The sequence below is a fragment of the Rhagoletis zephyria genome, unplaced genomic scaffold, assembly GCF_001687245.7.
Source record: "Rhagoletis zephyria isolate East Lansing unplaced genomic scaffold, Rhagoletis_zephyria_1.1 Rzeph_scaffold_02017, whole genome shotgun sequence".
In the NCBI taxonomy this organism is placed as follows: domain Eukaryota; kingdom Metazoa; phylum Arthropoda; class Insecta; order Diptera; family Tephritidae; genus Rhagoletis; species Rhagoletis zephyria.
This window is the reverse complement of record NW_016159101.1, coordinates 52905-71735: the sequence shown is the minus strand read 5'-3', so window position 1 is coordinate 71735 and position 18831 is coordinate 52905. Positions and strand designations below refer to the sequence as shown.

General features: G+C 43.5%; 1 pseudogene; it reads left to right on the top strand.

The window, feature by feature from the left end:
* The first annotated feature begins 14193 nt into the window (after positions 1 to 14193).
* Positions 14194 to 18054, top strand: LOC108365844 (uncharacterized; annotated as a pseudogene).
* Positions 18055 to 18831: the final 777 nt, after the last annotated feature.

Genomic DNA, 18831 nt, shown 5'->3' with positions numbered 1-18831 from the left:
GGGAGTATAAAAGTGTCCAGATCTTTTATATCAGAAAGTACGTTTTTTTTTTTGATTTGGGAAGTGGGTAGGAAGCTAGTCAATTTGTGGAGAACAATAGCTCTGGTATCGATGCGAATGTCATGACGTTTGGCTACGAGACGAATATTGCAGACGTGAGTCGCGTTTTCCACGATCTTTCCACCCATGCCGGTTAGTGAAAAATTTTCTCGACTAGTTGGGAGTCTTAAATGATTTTGAACCCTTTCTGAGATGAACGTTTTTTGAGAGCCTTGATCTATTAAAGCTCATAGCGGGAAAAGTTGGCCCAAATGATCGATGTGTACTTGGGATGTGGGAAGCAATGTCTTTTCATTGTTTGTTGAAAACTTAGCTTGGATATGAGAATCACTGTCGGTCGAAGAAATAGATGACTCCTCGCAAGAAACCTTTCCTTCAGTGATGTCGAAAATGGGATGTCGGGTTTGACTGGAGGTAAGTGCAGTTAATTGGGTATGCAACAAGGTCGTTACATTTGGATATTGTTTAGGTTTCTGATTCCGTACTGGTGCTTTGGGAATCGATTGGTTGGTGGAGCGGAAGGTACTTGAACAACTGCTGAGAGTATGATGATAGGCTAAGCAATTAAAACAGTAGCCGTTTTGTTCGACGAACTTGGTTCGCTCAGGGATATTTAATTTACGACATTCAGGACAGGATTTCCATGCATGATTCTCGTTGCATAATTTCCATTTGAACGAAATGTGTTCTTGGGAGTGATACGATTGAATCTTGGGTGATGTCTTTTGAGGAAGAAAACTCCGTGCCTTAGTAGTTTTATAATTATGCAAACGCTCAACCACTTCGTACCGTCTGCTCAGGAACTCATCAATTTGGGCCCAGTTGGGTATGTACTTCCTGGTTTTGAGGGATTGCTCCCAGAGGGAGAGGGTTTTCTCTGGAAGTTTGGTAAAGCAAAGATAGTTAAGGATAGGGTCCCAGTCGGAAACGGAAACATCTTGCGTTTTCAGGCACGAAAGGCAATCATTAATGTAGGGTTTACCGAGTGTAGGGCCCTTAAAACACGTATAGCTTTAATGTTGATGTTGATAAAATTTATTTATTCAATGAGTACTTTTAATTAACACTCTAGGCTTAGGTACATGTAACACTTAAATTAAACACATACTTTTGTACGTATAACAGTGAGTGTGAGTATTAATACGTCCGTTCGGGTTTAAAATCGCGTTCCCCTCGCACTATGTGCAGAGTTGTATTTGTTTGCCGTAGGTAACTGATTACCCTCTGTTCATAGGTTATAATCGAGAATTTTAAAAAGCGTTCAATTCGAGCCAAATGTTTGCTGTAAAGAATTGTTTGTGAATACAAATAATATTTTAAATATTCTCCGTACCCTGACGGTAACCAAAAGGTAAGAGAAGCGTTTGTTAGTTTTTTCCAACGGACCAACGTGGTCTCTTGGCGGAGAAATGTCCCTGGTCATGCGCTATCTTTATGATTTCCTCTTCCATTTGTTTTGGCACCACTATGAGTTCCTTGACGGGATCTTTGTATAATATGCCGTGTTTTATGTAAAAATCTTCATAGCCATCTTTTTCCAATACCGTATTTACTGCTCGTGTCCAGTCATCGTGAGTTTGTGCCTGCTGCAATCTGTACATCAGAGAGTCTTCTAACAATAAACACGAATCCTGACGTTTTCTTCGCCAAAAGAGCCACGCCGCCAACAATTCTATCAAACACCGTCAATGGCGTCTCGTTTGCAAGTGCCTTAAAATCAGGCTTAGAAAACCCTGCCCCTACAAAAACTGCACCTCAAGTTGCGCCGCAAGAACAGCATCCCCATGCACAATACGGTAAACAATCCAATATCGAAGGTATGATAGCGTCGATGCAACAAAACATGATGCATTTCATGACTTTCATGCAAAACACAATGCAAGAACTCATGCGAAATCAAAATACGCAGCTCAAACTGCTTGCTACTCAGCAAACAAGATAATGACCTCACTTAAAATAGCCCTCTGGAAGGCAAATGGCATTCCTCGCCACAAACCAGAGCTGTCCAAATTTCTTAAGGACAAAGAAATGGGCATAATGCTCCTTGCTGAAACACACCTAACTAATAGATATAATTTTGACATTTCGGAATATACCTTTTATTGCACGAATCATCCCGATGGAAAAGCGCATGGTGGAACTGGTATTTTAGTCAGAAACCGGACTAATATCATTTGACTGGAGTTGCCGAGAATTATCTGCAAGCAACATCAATAGGCGTACAAACAAAGCAAGGTAATATTACGCTGTCCGCGGTTTATTGTCCCCCACGTTTCACGATAACAGAAAAACAGTTTACGGATTTCTTCAGTTCGCTGGGAGAGCGCTTCCTTGCTGCAGGTGATTATAATGCGAAGCACCCTCACAGGGGCTCACGCTTGTCTAACCCTAAAGGCAAGCAATTATAAAATGCGCTTATATGTAGAAGAAACAAACTCGATTACGCCTCTCCTGGAAAGCCTACATATTGGCCGGCAGACCCGCAAAAGTTGCTAGATTTGATTGACTTTGCGGTGACAAGGAAAATTCCTCGCGGCCTTATTAGTACAGTTGCAGATCTCTCATCAGACCACTCACCTGTATTTTTCACCTTGTGGCATCAGCCGCAAGAAAAAGAGTCACCCTATATGCCCACGACAAGGGCTACAAATTGGTTAAAGTATAAAAAATATATCAGTGCGCATATAGACCTCGACCCAAATTTAGATACGCCGACCGATATTGAGAACTCCATAGCCGCTCTTGAATCTACACTTAGAGCAGCCGCTAGTGTTTCCACACCCCCAGAAAGGTTATGCAAGATAAAAAATATAATCTAACCAATAGGAAAAGCGAAATGCTTGTATTGGAAAAACGACGCCTACGACGGTTATGGCAGACTCATAGATCACCAGCATCAAAACAACTACTCAAGGCGGTCACACATGCACTGACGACAGCCCTCAAGAACGAGGAACAGTACGCACAGTACCGGTACATCCAAAAGCTCTCACCGACTAGCACAAAGCACTCGTTATGGAAAAAACACCAAAATCTAAATGCGCCAATAGAGACTGAAATGCCAGTTCGGGACCATAATGGCAAATGGGCTCGGAGTGACACTGAAAAAGCAAAAAACCTTGCTGCTCATCTAAAAAATGTTTTTAGGCCAAACCCCGCAAATAAGGATTTTTAACTACCACCCGTACCCAATATGCCAAAATGTGAGCCGCTGAAATTTGTACCTGAAGAAATTTCAAAAGTAATTAAGGATCAACTGCAACCAAATAAGGCCCCAGGGCACGACTTAATAAAGCCAAAAATGATTATTGAGCTACCAAATTGTGCTGTACTCTGCAGCTGTATGCTGTTTAACGCAATCACAAAACATTGTCATTTCCCTCACCAATGGAAAAAGCCGACTATTGAGATGCTACCAAAGCCCGGAAGGGACAAAACGCAGCCATCTTCCTATAAGCCCATCAGTCTGCTACCGTGTATGTCGAAATTATTCGAAAAATTTCTTATGCTGCGCTTTTCCCCACATCTACAAGCCCGCAACATAATAACACTTCACCAATGTGGCTTCAGGGAAAAACATGCAACAATCGAGCAAGTAAATCGCATAACAACCGAAATCCGAACAGCGTTTGAAATGAGGGAATGTTGCGCTGCCATATTTCTTGACGTCGCCCAGGCATTTGATCGCGTCTGGCTAGACGGTCTTATAAATACAGATGCTACTCCCACAAAGCACACACAAACTGCTTAAGTCATACCTTTATAATCGAAAGTTTGNAATCGCATAACAACCGAAATCCGAACAGCGTTTGAAAAGAGGGAATATTGCGCTGCAATATTTCTTGACGTCGCCCAGGCATTTGACCGCGTCTGGCTAGATGGTCTTATGTATAAAATACAAATGCTACTCCCACAAAGCACACACAAACTGCTTAAGTCATACCTTTATAATCGAAAGTTTGCAGTTCGATGTAACACCACCATCTCTGAAGCCCATGCAATCGAAGCTGGAGTGCCGCAAGGCAGTGTCANAGTCATACCTTTATAATCGAAAGTTTGCAGTTCGATGTAACACCACCATTTCTGAAGCCCATGCAATCGAAGCTGGAGTGCCACAAGGCAGTGTCCTTGGCCCGATGTTGTATGTCTTATACACCGCGGATATTCCTACAAACGACCGCCTGATAATGTCCACTTTTGCCGATGACACTGCCATAATCAGTCGCTCCAAGTGTCCTCTACAAAAAACTGTGCTCCTAGGCAATTATATGGAAGCTGTTGCCAATCGGCTCGCAAACTGGCGAATAAAAGTTAACGAGCAAAAATGTAAGCAAGTTACATTTACACTGAATAAGAGTAACTGTCCGCCCTTGACTTTAAACAACGTACAAATACCACAAAGCAATCATGTCACTTACCTAGGGGTCCATCTGGACAGGCGACTTACTTGGCGAAACCACATAGTGGCTAAAAGGTCTAATCTCAAGCTGAAGGCTAATTCTCTCCACTGGCTTATTAACTCTCGCTCACCCCTGAGTCTGGAGTATAAAGTGCTTATTTACAATACAGTTTTAAACCCGATATGGATCTATGGATGTGAGTTATGGGGAAACGCGAGCTGCAGCAATATCGAAATCCTTCGTCGTGCGCAGTCTAAAATCCTTCGAACAATCACCGGAGCACCTTGGTATATCCGAAATGAGAGCATTCACCGCGACTTGAGAATACCAGAAGTACGAACCGAAATAGAACAACGGAAGACGAAATATGTATCGAAGCTTTTAGTGCACCCAAATCATTTAGCATGATTTTTATTGCGTGTCAGCAGGACCTCAAGACTACATAGGAATGACTTACCAGCCCAGTCGTAATCTGTTCTTAGGGCCAGTTAAGAAAATACTCATCCCAACTAGGGGATGTAAATTAAGTGAATAGATTAAGATTCGAGAAAACTTATTGTTAGGCTCTTAGGCGGGGCAGATTCAATAAATAAAAAGTTAAAAAAAAAACTCTGCTCAATGCACTGACGTGTTTCAACTTACTTCCATATATATGCTCGATTGTATACGTAAAGCCTTGCAGGAAAAGCGCCCATCTCGATATCCTTAGTGGGACGTCGTTCTTCCGCATCGGCATGGCATTGCAATCAGTTGCAATCTTGAACGAAATGCCTAAGAAATACACTCGCCACTTCTTAAGTGCGGCCACAATGGCGTGAACTTCAAGCTCGTAAGAGTGATATCGCTCTTCGGCTTCAGTAGTGTTGCGACTCATATATAGGACAGGGTGTAACTGCTGGTCCTACCTATCCTTTTGCAGTAGTCCATGACGCGAAGCGTCTCCGTGGTAACCTTAGGGTTGTATAATCGTAGTACCGGCGCACTTATCAACGCAGCTTTTACCTGTCTGAATGCCGCCATTTGCTCGTCTCCGAAGGCGAACTTGTTGCTTTGGCGTAACAAGTCAGAGAGCAGTTTAGCGACCACTGCGTAACCATCGATAAATCGTCGGAAATACGATGCCAACCCTAAAAATCTCTGTACAGATTTGCGATCGGTTGGTGGCGGAAAGTCCTCAACTGCTCAAGTCTTAGCCATTAGTATCTGGCATTTCTTCCACTTTACTCGCAGGTTGTATTCAACCGCTCTATTTATTACCAATTTTAATATAGCGATACCTTCTTCTTTATCCTTTGAAGGGATAATTAAATCATCCATATAAGTTATCACGATATTTCTTTCTACCAGATCTCTAAATACAGCGAAAATATACCGCGAGAATACTGCAGAAGCATTGTATATGCCGAAGGATGTAAACGAGAACTCGAACTGACCTTGATGGGTCACGAACGCTGTATACTTTCGCAAATTCGTCTCGATTAGAATGTGGAAAAGTCCGTTTCGCAGGTCAATTGCACTGAATAAACGCGCGCTTTGCAGTTACTCTAAGACGGCATCCATTAGTGGCATTGGAAAGTGGTCCTTAATAATTTTCTCGTCGGCGGTAATCACAGCAAAGTTTTTGGCTTCCGTCTCTTTTTGCAACTAGTACAACTGTAGAGGCGCATTCTGAACAACTCGGCTGCATGATACCTCCCTTCAGCCACTCTGATAACTGATTATCAACAAAACACCTATTAGTATAGGACATGCGTATTGGAGTTTGAGACTTGCTATAGTGTGGGCATTTAGCTTTTTATAAGTGTTTCTATTTCATTGGTTTGCTGGGCGTTAAGATGTGACAGATTGCTTTGGTTGTCTTTCCCGACAGGCTCTACATTTAAGCATAGGTCCTTGAACTCACTCACCAGTTCAATTTCACCCTTATGTGCTACGGTGTCTACGACTGGACCACCCATATTCTTCTCTTTAAAGACTACTTCGTCCTCGGACACAACAAGGTTTACCTGCCTTAACACGTTGACAATTATAGCTCACGTACTGCATGGAATGTTATCTCTAGTTCGATACCATCCACAATTAACTTAATATTACAGCTACTCATTGTGCGGTGACCACTGTCGCCTATACTCTTCAACCGATGTCTTTCGAGAGACAGTTCAACGTCGCTCATCATCATTAAAACGTCATAACGCATTGGGCATAAGTCACATCCGGTATCTAGTAACGCCGAAAATGTAAAGTCATTAAATTCTAAATCTTTAAAGACTACGCAGCCCATTGACTTGATGCGTTGAGTTAAACCTAGAGTATTTATTTTCGGGGTTTCTTGCTTGGCTTGAGTTTTAGGGCATTGTGCCACCCTATGACCTGGCTGAGCGCACCCATAAAAGACCGATTGCTTCTGTTAACAATTTGGGGCTAGATGTCCCACAGTTCCACAACGATAACAACGCTTGGAATTATTTTTAACCTGGCTGCCTGACGCTTTATTTTTTTCATCGACTTTTCGAGAATTGCTACCGGTTTGATGACCTGAAGGTACTTCTTCATACATCGCTATCTGCTCCGTTAACTCCTGTATAGTCTTTGCCTGATAGAGGTTGCTTTTACCGGCTCTAGAGTCCGGGATACCCTCAACGAAATACTCCACTAAGCTTCTTTCCTCCAAGTTTATGGGCTTACCTATCTCCATTAGGCTATACAGGTATTCCCTAAAATCCTCATTCGGACGCTTGCGATGACCTGAACCGCCAAAAGTCAACCTCGAGCTCTCTATATCACGCAGTGTGAAGGTTGCGCGCCCATTACTTACTTGCGGTGAAACGTACCTTTGCACCGATTCGCAATCATTGTTTGAGCCGTCATCGTCGCTTACAGTGAGGCCGAAGTGTTCACATAACCTGTCCTGTAAAGTTGCTTTACGTCCGGTCGTTGCAAGATTAAGCCCCACTAACTTGTCTTTCAGTTCGTTAACAGTCAACTTAAAAATTTGCTCTCTGTCCATTATGATATTTTGAAATTAACAATAAAATAACACTGAGAACTTAAACAAGTACAAGAAATATTAGGTATTTAATTTGAAGTAAGAACTATTCGATGTTCACTTTAAAATACAAATTGACATTTATAGCGCGTATACTAGTTATTTCAAATAGCTTTTGCACAACAAAATAAAAATTACCATGAGTCCGAATCTAATTGATTTTTAATTATGCAAAGAGCAACACACAAACACATTGAAATACTTACTTTCATATATATAATCAATACTTACCTAAATACTTACCTGAATTGAAGAATGTACTTACCTCTATAATTTGAATTTTATACTTGCCCTTTATAAACACCCTGTAATCTAAACAGCGAGGATGGTTCCGTGCGCAGAAGTGGAAAACTTTTGACTGCCATTCACCTGGGAGTGGCCAGAAGCAATTCTTGTGCGTACGGTTCAAATCGCAGCTCACAACGTCCGGATATTTATATCCACGTATCCTCTGGGTAGCAACCAAACACCCGTTTGGGAACGAGCTAAAGTGAGAAGGCGTAAAACTTCGCGTGCGCTGGGTTTGGGTCCCGCCACGTTAAAACCCCGCCCAATGAAAAGAAGCAAACAGCCTCGGATGAGACCCCCTTTTTCTGATGACGACCACGGCAAACGTATAAAGGACTATGATTTAAGGGTATGCACCTGGAATATCCGGACCCTTAATGGGGAAGGTGCCTCTGCCCGGCTGGTTGATGTCCTCGGGAAGACAAAGGCTGACATCACCGCCATCCAAGAAATGCGATGGACGGGGCAAGGTAAAGTAAGCGTGAAGCCTTGCGACGTCTACTACAGTTGCCACGTAAAGGAGCGCAAATTCGGTGTTGGATTCGTGGTAGGAGAGAGACTCCGTCGCCGAGTACTGGCGTTCACCCCGGTGGACGAACGTCTAGCCACAATCCGCATCAAAGCTAGATTCTTCAACATCTCGCTCATCTGCGCCCATGCCCCGACGGAAGAGAAGGATGAGGCGTCCAAGGATCTCTTCTATGAGCGCTTGGAACGTACATATGAGCGCTGCCCCCGACACGATGTCAAAATCGTGCTTGGCGATTTTAATGCCAAGGTGGGCAAGGAAGGGATCTTTGGCGCCACTGTCGGAAAATTCAGCCTCCACGACGAAACGTCCGATAACGGACTGAGGCTGATCGACTTCGCCGGGGCCCGAAATATGGTAATATGTAGTACTAGGTTCCAGCATAAGAACATCCACCAAGCTACATGGCTGTCTCCAGATCGAAAAACGAGAAACCAAATCGATCATGTTGTGATAGACGGAAGGCATGCTTCAAGCGTTTTGGACGTACGTACACTCCGAGGGCCAAACATCGACTCGGACCACTATCTTGTTGCAGCCAAGATACGCACCCGCCTCTGTGCAGCAAAAAATGTGCGCCCAACAATGCAAGGAAAGCTTAACGTCGAAAAGCTGCAATCACAACAGACGGCCAATTTATTCGCCACTCGACTCACACACCTGCTCTCTGAGAGCACTCTTCAACAATCCGACGTACGCGAGCAGTGGAACCACATTTCCCGATCATTAAGTACCGCCGCCGAAGAAGTAGTTGGATTTCAGCGAGCCCGAAAGAACAACTGGTACGATGAGGAATGTCAAGAAGCCGCAGAGAAAAAAGATGCCGCCTACAGGGCCACGCTGCGATCGGGCGCAACGCGAGCCATGTGGGACCGTTATAGGGAACTGAAGAAGGAAGCGAGACGTATTTGCCGCAATAAGAAGAGAGAGGCCGAAATACGTGAGTGCGAAGAGCTTGAGATGCTGGCCGACAGGAAGAACGCCCGAAAATTCTACCAGAGGGTTAGGCGACTTACGGAAGGTTTCAAGACCGGGGCGAACTCCTGTAAGAACAACAATGGCGACCTAGTGACCGATGTCCAGAATATACTTAAATTGTGGAGGGAACACTTTTATAACCTACTGAATGGTAGCAGCGCTGAAAGTAGTGAGGAAGACGAACCCGAGTCCCCAGTCGATGATGATGGAGTAGCTGTCCCACCGCCTGACTATGACGAGGTACGAATAGCGATTACGCGGCTGAAAAACAACAAAGCTGCTGGAGCTGACGGCCTGCCAGCCGAGCTATTCAAGTACGGCGGCGAGGAGCTGATGAGGTGCATGCATCAGCTCGTATGCAGAATATGGTCAGATGAACGCATGCCCGACGACTGGAATTTAAGTGTGCTCTGCCCAATCCACAAGAAAGGCGACCCCGCCATACGCGCCAACTACCGCGGAATTAGCCTTCTAAGCATAGGTTACAAGGTCTTATCGAGCGTATTGTGCGAAAGACTGAAGCCCACCGTCAACGAGCTGATTGGACCTTATCAGTGTGGCTTTAGGCCTGGAAAATCCACCATAGATCAGGTATTCACAATACGCCAAATCTTGGAAAAGACCCGCGAGAATAGGATCGACACACACCATCTATTTGTCGATTTCAAAGCCGCTTTCGACAGCACGAAGAGAAGTTGCCTTTATGCCGCGATGTCTGAATTTGGTATCCCCGCGAAACTAATACGGCTGTGTAAAATGACGTTGAGCAATACCACCAGCTCCGTCAGAATAGGGAAGGACCTCTCCGAGCCGTTTGATACCAAACGAGGTTTCAGACAAGGGGACCCCCTTTCGTGTGATTTCTTTAATCTTATGTTGGAGAAGATAATAAGAGCCGCAGAACTGAACCGCTCAGGCACAATACTTTATAAGAGCGTACAATTGCTGGCGTATGCCGACGACATCGATATTATCGGTAAAAACAAGGGCTACGTCTGTTCTGCCTTCTCGGGATTGGATAGAGAAGCAAAGCGAATGGGTCTGGTGGTGAACGAGGACAAAACGAAGTATCTCCTGTCAGCACACAAACAGTCAGAGCATACGCGTCTTGGCACCCACGTCACTGTTGACAGTTACAAGTTTGAAAAAGTAGACGACTTCGTTTATTTGGGAACCAGCATTAACACCAATAATAATGTCAGCCTTGAAATCCAACGGAGAATCACTCTTGCCAACAAGTGCTACTTTGGGCTGAGTAGGCAATTGAGAAGTAAAGTCCTCTCTCGTCGTACAAAGATCACACTCTATAAGTCACTCATCATGCCTGTGCTGGTGTATGGCGCGGAAGCATGGACAATGAAAGCATCTGATGAGGCGGCTCTTGGAGTTTTCGAGAGAAAGATTCTGCGAAAGATTTACGGACCTTTACGCGTTGGTGATGGCGAATATCGCAGACGATTTAACGATGAGCTGTATGAGCTTTACAACGATATAGACATAGTGCAGCGAATTAAAATTCAGCGGCTCCGCTGGCTTGGCCATGTCGTTCGGATGGACAGAAACGCTCCTGCTCTGAAAATATTCAACGCGGGCCGCGATGCTGGGAACAGAGGAAGAGGAAGGCCTCCTCTGCGTTGGAAAGACCAGGTGGAGAAGGACTTGGCTTCACTTGGCATTTTCAATTGGCGTCAGTTAGCACAGAAGAGAAATGACTGGCGTGCTGTTTTGGACTCGGCCAAAATCGCTTAGGCGGTTACAGCGCCAAATAAGGAGAAGAAGAATCTAAACATACCTTCATATTCGAATTCGCCTTGCAAACAAAAATCATGCGAGTTATTCGCTCGCTATCACTCGCCTCAGAAAGTGCTCCAATCAAGTGTTAAGTGGAAAAATACCTGAAACTAATAAAGCTGAAAGATATACATAAATATATTAAAATTCAAACCTTTAATTCTTTTAATTTCCTAAGGAAATACATTTTGTTAAATTAATTTCGCCTCAATGCGAAACATGGTGCCGAAACCCCTTTAAAAAAGAACCAATTTCAAATAGAAATAAATTTATGTACAAAGTACATAAAGCGAAAAACACAAACAAATATACGCGAAGTCCGTTAATAATACTTAAAAAAAAAGTAGCGAGCGAAGTAGCGGCGGAAAGTTATATCTACGTTTTCAACTGCGTGCGCATTGTTTGAAAAAATTTTATAAAAAAAAAAATTAATAAAACTCGGCTCGGACAAAAATTTTAAATAATTGCGAAAAGCATAAAGTGAATAAAAAATAATATTTAGCTACTCAAAAAATAAAGAAAACTTCAAGTTTGTGTGATTCAATAAGTTAGCATTGTACATACATATATAAAATACTTGCCAAACTTAGTACATGCAAAAATATAACAAACATAAAAAGGTTGAGAATAGTTGCTAAAAGCTGAAAAAAAAGAAAAAGAAACGAAATAATACAAACATACAAAAAACAAGTTGCCAGTTTTGAAAAAGTGCACGACGACAAATCAAATTAATAATTTAAAAAAACTAGTGGTCGCAATAAACCATCCAGCCGGAGTCGTCCATAATTGGCCCCCCAACAACAACAACAGAACACAAAAACATCGCAGCAAGTAGCCAGCCGGCAAGCACTCAGAACAACAACAGCAAGAAGGGCGCCAGCAGCCCCTTAGCAACAACAAGTAGCCCCCACAGTAGCCGCGCACGTAAATCGAAAAAAACGCCAAAGGAAGCCCCCCAACAACAATCAATAGGCACAGCAACCAACCTCCAGAGATGTCTACATAGCGGTTTGTACAAAGAAACGGAATACCAAAGTAAGTGCATCATTTACTTACTCACATATAAAAAGTTTAGCGGATTCCCCCAAAACCGTGTATGAAAACCTCCCCTCTTCATACACCGTACCCCAAATAACGCTCTATAAATACACATATTTTTTGCGAACATTCCCGTGCAGTTTATATAACCTCACACAAAAAAAAAAATAAAAATCCGCTAAACTAACTCACTTATGTATATACGTATTTATATATATTTAGCGGACCCCAAAGACAGTAAAAATAAAAACCCTAAATTTTGATTTACCGCTCATTTTTGCGCACATATATATTAATATTTATATTTTAAAAACCCGCGCATTTCCTCTTAGCCCCATACATACTAAAACAAAATACATACTAAAAAAAAAACATTCCGCTAAGAATAAATACATATTCATACGTATATAACCCCTATACGTATATATATGAAACTGGTCCCAAAGCCATCCCAAAAAGGCCACTCGCGCACAAAATTACAGTTGGCCAATTTACCACTGGGCACATAACCAAAACCACCGCTACTCTTCCCCAACCCAGGCATATACATACGGACATATACATATATGTACATAAATACGCCGCTCCAACTCCAAAGTGATTTTTCTCCTTTCTGCTAATCCCACTCATTAAACTCAACAAATACCTGGCCCTGGTAGAAACCGTGCGATGCCTCGTACGACAGCTCCAGCGACAACGGGTTGAACACAAAGCTGAGAATTAACGAGTTGCTCAGTCCATTCCAGCAAAACTCGGAACCCATTAGAAACAACACATCCGTTGTGATGATGCCCCAACCCCAACCCGATTCGTACAATTACCTGAAAGTACCTGCTTGTGATACTGAAGTTTTCTATGGAGGATACGAAGACTGGCCATCGTTCAGGGACATGTTCACAGCAGTGTACCACCCCAAATTATCTCAGGCTCAAAAGTTGTACCACTTGAGGCAAAAAACTCGCGGAAAAGCAGCCATCCTTATTAAAAATTATGCCCTTAATGATCTCAATTTTGCTCTCGCTTGGGACGCACTCAAATCCCGCTACGAAAATCGTAGAATTGTCGTTGACAATCAAATTAAAACTCTTTTCAACCTTCAGCCCGCACATACAGAAAACGGTGAAAAGATTCAACAAATTCAAACGACAATTAATAACTGCCTCTCTACTCTAAATGCAAATGGAGTTTCCACTGAAATCTGGGACTCGATGCTCATATATCTCTGCTCCTCTAAGCTTCCAGACGAAACCCTAGCGTTATGGGAGCAATCTCTAAACTCAAGAAAAGAGTTACCCCTCTGGTCAGAAATGGACCAATTTAGAACGGCTTAGCACATACAGGCCAAATAAAATNCATCATCAACGGCCTCTCAATCGTTCAACTTCCGGAACAAAACTCAATCGTTCCATACTGAACAAAAAAAGCCAGCCTCATGCAAATTATGCAATTGTAATCACTCCATGATGAGTTGCGTAAAATTCAAAGAACTATCCGTTCATGATCGGAATAAGTTCGTTAAAGAAAACAATTATTGTAAAAATTGTTTGGCGTACTCTCATTCAGAGAGAGATTGTAAAAGCAACTTCACTTGCGTGTATTGCCAAAAGCGACACCATTCTCTCCTTCATTTCACAGCGAAATCCCAAACGCCAAACAATAAAAACTCCACTAAAAACTAGGTCACATCTCACGTGACCACTGACAATGAAATGCCATGTACCTCTACCCAAGCCGCCGCAGCAAATGCATCTCAAAGCAATAATGATAAGGTGCTCTCACATTTCTCAAGTAGTAGAGAAAGAACTTTACTCCCTACGGCAAATATCCCGATCTTCCACAAAGGAGAAACCGTTCAAATTCGCGCTCTCATAGACCAATGATCCCAAAAGACTTTTGTAAATTCTCGTGTACAAAAGCTACTTGGTCTACCCACAACCAAAACAAACTTTGAAATATTAGGAATGGGCGGACGAACAGTCCAGAATGCTAACAAAATTTGCTCACTCACAATATGTTCTCCAGATCTCGCCCTAAAAATTGCAACTCACGCAATAATACTCCCCCAATTGACGCACTTTTTACCATCATTAAAGGTGACCTACGTTGATCTCCAAGAATACGCCTCACTGCCTCTAGCTGATCCCAACTGCTTCGCACCCGCCAGAATAGACATGGTAATTGGTAGCGACCTACTCCCCAAAATACTCATTCCAGGTCTCAAACCCAACGTTGGCGGAAGCTTAATAGCCCAAAATTCCATCTTTGGGTGGATATTAAGTGGCCCTGTTGTGAAACAAATCTCAACATTTTCCACCCAGGTAGTTGAAAGCTCAGCAGATTCCCTAGGAGATCTACTCAAAGGATTTTGGGAACAAGACGAGGTTCCATCGGCTCCCACTCACACAGGCGATGATGAATTTTGCGAGGAGCTCTACAAAAATACTACCTATCGGAGAGAAGATGGCCGATACGTAGTAAAACTCCCACTCAACATTTCCCGACTCAACCGCACTAGAGCACTCCAGACCCGCAGCTCAGCAGCAATACCTGAAAATCGAACGGAGCATCGAGAAGAAAGCGTAACTCCAAACCAGATATTCAAAGGTCCTCGAAGAATACTTAACTCTAGACCACATGGAGCCCACAAAGTCACGCGAAATCATACGTGATGGTAAATATTTTTCATTTTACCTGCCACATCACGCTGTGATTAAACCTGATAGTTAAACTACTAAAGTTCAAATAGTTTTTAATGCTTCAAAACTCTCTCACTGAATGACGTACTGAACATAGGTCCCGTTCTCCAAAATGACCTAATGCTTATAATTCTCAAATGGAGGTTATGTAAGTATGTGTTCAATGGCGACATTGAAAAAATGCATCGCCAGATATACGTCCACAAGGAAGACCGGAATTTCCAGCGAATCCTGTACTGCCGATCCCCCGAAAGTCCGATAGAAGACTTGAAACTAAAAACAGTTACATTTGGAGTTAACTGTGCTCCCTATTTGGCCATAAGAACACTCCATCAATTGGCCAAAGACACGCAACAAAAATCCCCACAAAGCTCAGCAATTTTAGTCAACGAAACTTATGTTGACGACATTCTCTCAGGCGGGCACCATCTAGACTCAGCCAGCGAATCGATATCTCAAATCATCGATGTCCTAAAATCAGCAGGATTCCCCTTGAAAAAGATCACGGCAAATCGCAAATCACTGCTGAAAGATATTCCTCAGTCTGATCAGTTAGACACAGATTTTCTCCAATTCCAAGAGGCAAGCTCAATGAAAACCCTTGGAATTAAATGGAACGCTCTCACGACACGTTTTCGTACTCAGTAGATCCGCTCCCTGACACAAACACTGCCACAAAGCGACAGATCTTATCAGCTGTCGCGAAACTTTTCGACCCGGCAGGATGGATATCGCCCATAGTGATAGCAGCGAAAACTCTCCTCCAGCTGCTCTGGATGGAAGGAACAGACTGGGACGAACCTGTCAAACCCACCTCACTTCTCAAATGGAACTCCTTCCAGAAAAATCTCTCGGCGATCAAAGAAATTGAGATACCCCGTTCGGTACAATTCAGCCCGGATAACCCAATCCAATTGCATCGATTTTCTGATGCCTCTGAAAAGGCTTTTTGCGCTTGTGTATATCTAAGAGTTAAACATGGCGAAACTGCTAGTTCTCATCTACTCGCAGCAAAGAGCAAAGTTGCACCCTTACAGACTGTTTCTCTCCCAAGGCTGGAACTCTGCGGTGCAGTCCTAATCACAAAGTTAGTGAAACAGATCCGATCCCAACTAGATCTGCCCTCCCATGAACTAACGTTGTGGACTGACTCTTCCATCGTGCCAGCTTGGTTGGAAAAACCTCCCTGGATGTGGAAGACGTATGTAGCAAACAGGACATCCCAGATCCCACAAAACGTCAACAATGCTAAGTGGCGTCATGTCTGCAGCGCCGACAATCCAGCAGATCTAGGCACACGAGGAGCCAGACCTCAAGACCTCGTAGACTGCTCTCTCTGGTGGAAAGGCCCCGAATGGCTAACAGAGCCCCCCTACCATGGCCAAAAGTCACCCCAAATCATCCATCTCCTCCAGAACAAAAGCACACAGAAGCATTCCACGCAGCCGTAAGCACCGATCTCTTACATCGCTTCTCCTCCTACTCAAGAGCTCTACGAGTGGTAGCATTCATGTTACGGTTTGTAAACAAAGCCAAAAGGTTGCATGTCCCACAAACCATCACTATAACGCATGCAGAAATAAATCAGGCGAAATGATGGCAACCTTGGAAGCGAAAAACCCAATCAGCAAAAAGGACCCATTGGTCACCATTAACCCATTTTTGAATAAGTCAGGCATGCTGCGCGTTAACGGATGCCTCACTTACGCCGCCCTCAGTTATAATGAGCGGCACCGCATCATAATACCAGACAACTCAAAGCTATGTTCTCTTCTTCTCGCTTTCCTCCACCCAACACTACTCCACGCCGAGAAGTAGCTGATGATCTGCATGGTCCAGCAGGAATACTACATACCTCGCCTCAAGCAGAAGATCAAGACATGCATCTTTCACTGCAAGACATGTACCATCTACAAGCAAAATATACGCGTTACCCCAGAACGCTCTACCTACTCGCTCCCATTCCAAACCACTGGTGTTGATCTTGCTGGTCCATTCCTGGTAAAAACCTCTACTCTTAGTCGAGCATCTCACTCCAAAGCATACGTTTGCGCTTTCGTATGCTTCTCCACAAAAGCTATTCATCTCGAACTTTGCTCTGATTTAACAACTGAAGCTTTTAAGATAGCATTCACCCGATTCATCGGATGCCGAGGAATACCTCACAAAGTGATGTCCGGCAATGGAAAACCTTTGTAGGAGCACAGCGAAGTCTCAAGAGGGAATTGTCCTCCTTTCTTGAGGAAGTCTTAGCGGATATTGCCAACAAATATGCCCTCCACGGCCTCTCATGGCAGTTCATTCCTCCGTACGCCCCACACATGAGAGGACTCTGGGAAGCAGCAGTGAAAAGTTTCAAGATTCATTTCATCAAAGTTGCGGGCACCCATAAATTCACGTAAGAGGAGTTCAACACTGTCCTTGTCCGTATTGAAGCGGTTCTGAATTCGCTATCCCCGATGTCACAATATCCTGATGACCTCCAAGCTTTGACACCAGGTCACTTTCTGCGCGGTGCCCCGCTACTCTCCATTCCTGAGCCAAACTCCGAAAACCTCTCCCTAATCAATAAATGGCAAATATTAAGGGTACTCCACCATCAATTCAGCAAACGCTGGAAGAGTGAGTACCTGCAAGAGCTCCACAAACGATACAAATGGAAAGGAACCCCACTTAAAGGAAGGAGACCTGGTCGCCATTAAGGACGATCTTCTGCCCCCTAACGAATGGCGACTCGGCCGAATCACAAAACTCAACCCCGCACCAGATCAAAATGTTCGCGTAGTCGACATCCGAACCCCATCCGGAACCGTCACACGCAACATAACAAAACTCTGTCTGTTACCACCCGCGTAGCTCAGCTCCCATTGTCCTCCTGTCTATTCTATGTGTCTCTACTGTTTCTTTATATCCATCCACGTACCACCAATGCACTTACAACTTCTTTCGAACTTATTATATTTGCAGAACTCGGGATTTCGGAAAATTTCGGCTGTGTTGCCGCCGCCACTCTTTACGTCAGTGTCGTGCGCTCCTCGCAATGACGCCTGACGAACGTTACGAGTCGGCCCGAGCACACCGCTACTGTATCAACTGCTTGGCTACTTCTCACGTGACGGGCGCCTGTGATTGGCCGGACAGGTGTCATCGCTGCGGATTAGCCCATCATACATTACTTCATTGATCCTCCTCTACACCGCCGGACCGCAAGAAAAAGTACGAGCCTAAACAAGCAGCTACTAGTCGAAAACGAAGCAAGCATCGTAAACAACAAGACCAACGTAAACCTACGCAGAAAACTGAGCGGGGGAGAATTTCAAGGCGAAGTAATAGCCCCTTCCAACGCCGCGTCCGGGATCTATTCGACAAGGCGTGGCAAACGCCTGCACAACTCCAGAACCTAGTAGAGGTCACGTCGCCGCAGCCCCGCCGGCATGTTGAGGACATGAGTCCGAATCTAATTGATTTATAATTATGCAAAGAACAACACACAAACACATTGAAATACTTACCTTCATATATATAATCAATACTTACCTAAATACTTACCTGGATACTTAGCTGGATTGAAGAATATACTTACCTCTATAATTTGAATTTTATGCTTGCCATTTGTAAACACCCTGTAAATTAAACATACCTTCATATGCGAATTCGCCTGGTACTAAATTGTTTAGTAATAAGCAAACAAAAATCCTGCGAGTCATTCGCTCGCTATCACTCGCCACAGAAAGTGCTCCAATCAAGTGTTAAGTGGAAAAATACCTGAAATTAATAAAGCTAAAAGATATACATACATATATTAAAATTCAAACCTTTAAATCTTTTAATTACCTAAGGAAATACATTTTGTATACAAGTTACTTCAAATAACTTTTGCACAAGAAAATATTCTTATTGGAATTCGTTTTCTTTGATATTTGCTTTCTGTTTTGATTACCTTTTTTTTACGTTTCGAAAGTTCCGCTGTTTATTTTGCATACAAAATTCTTATTAGGTTTTTCG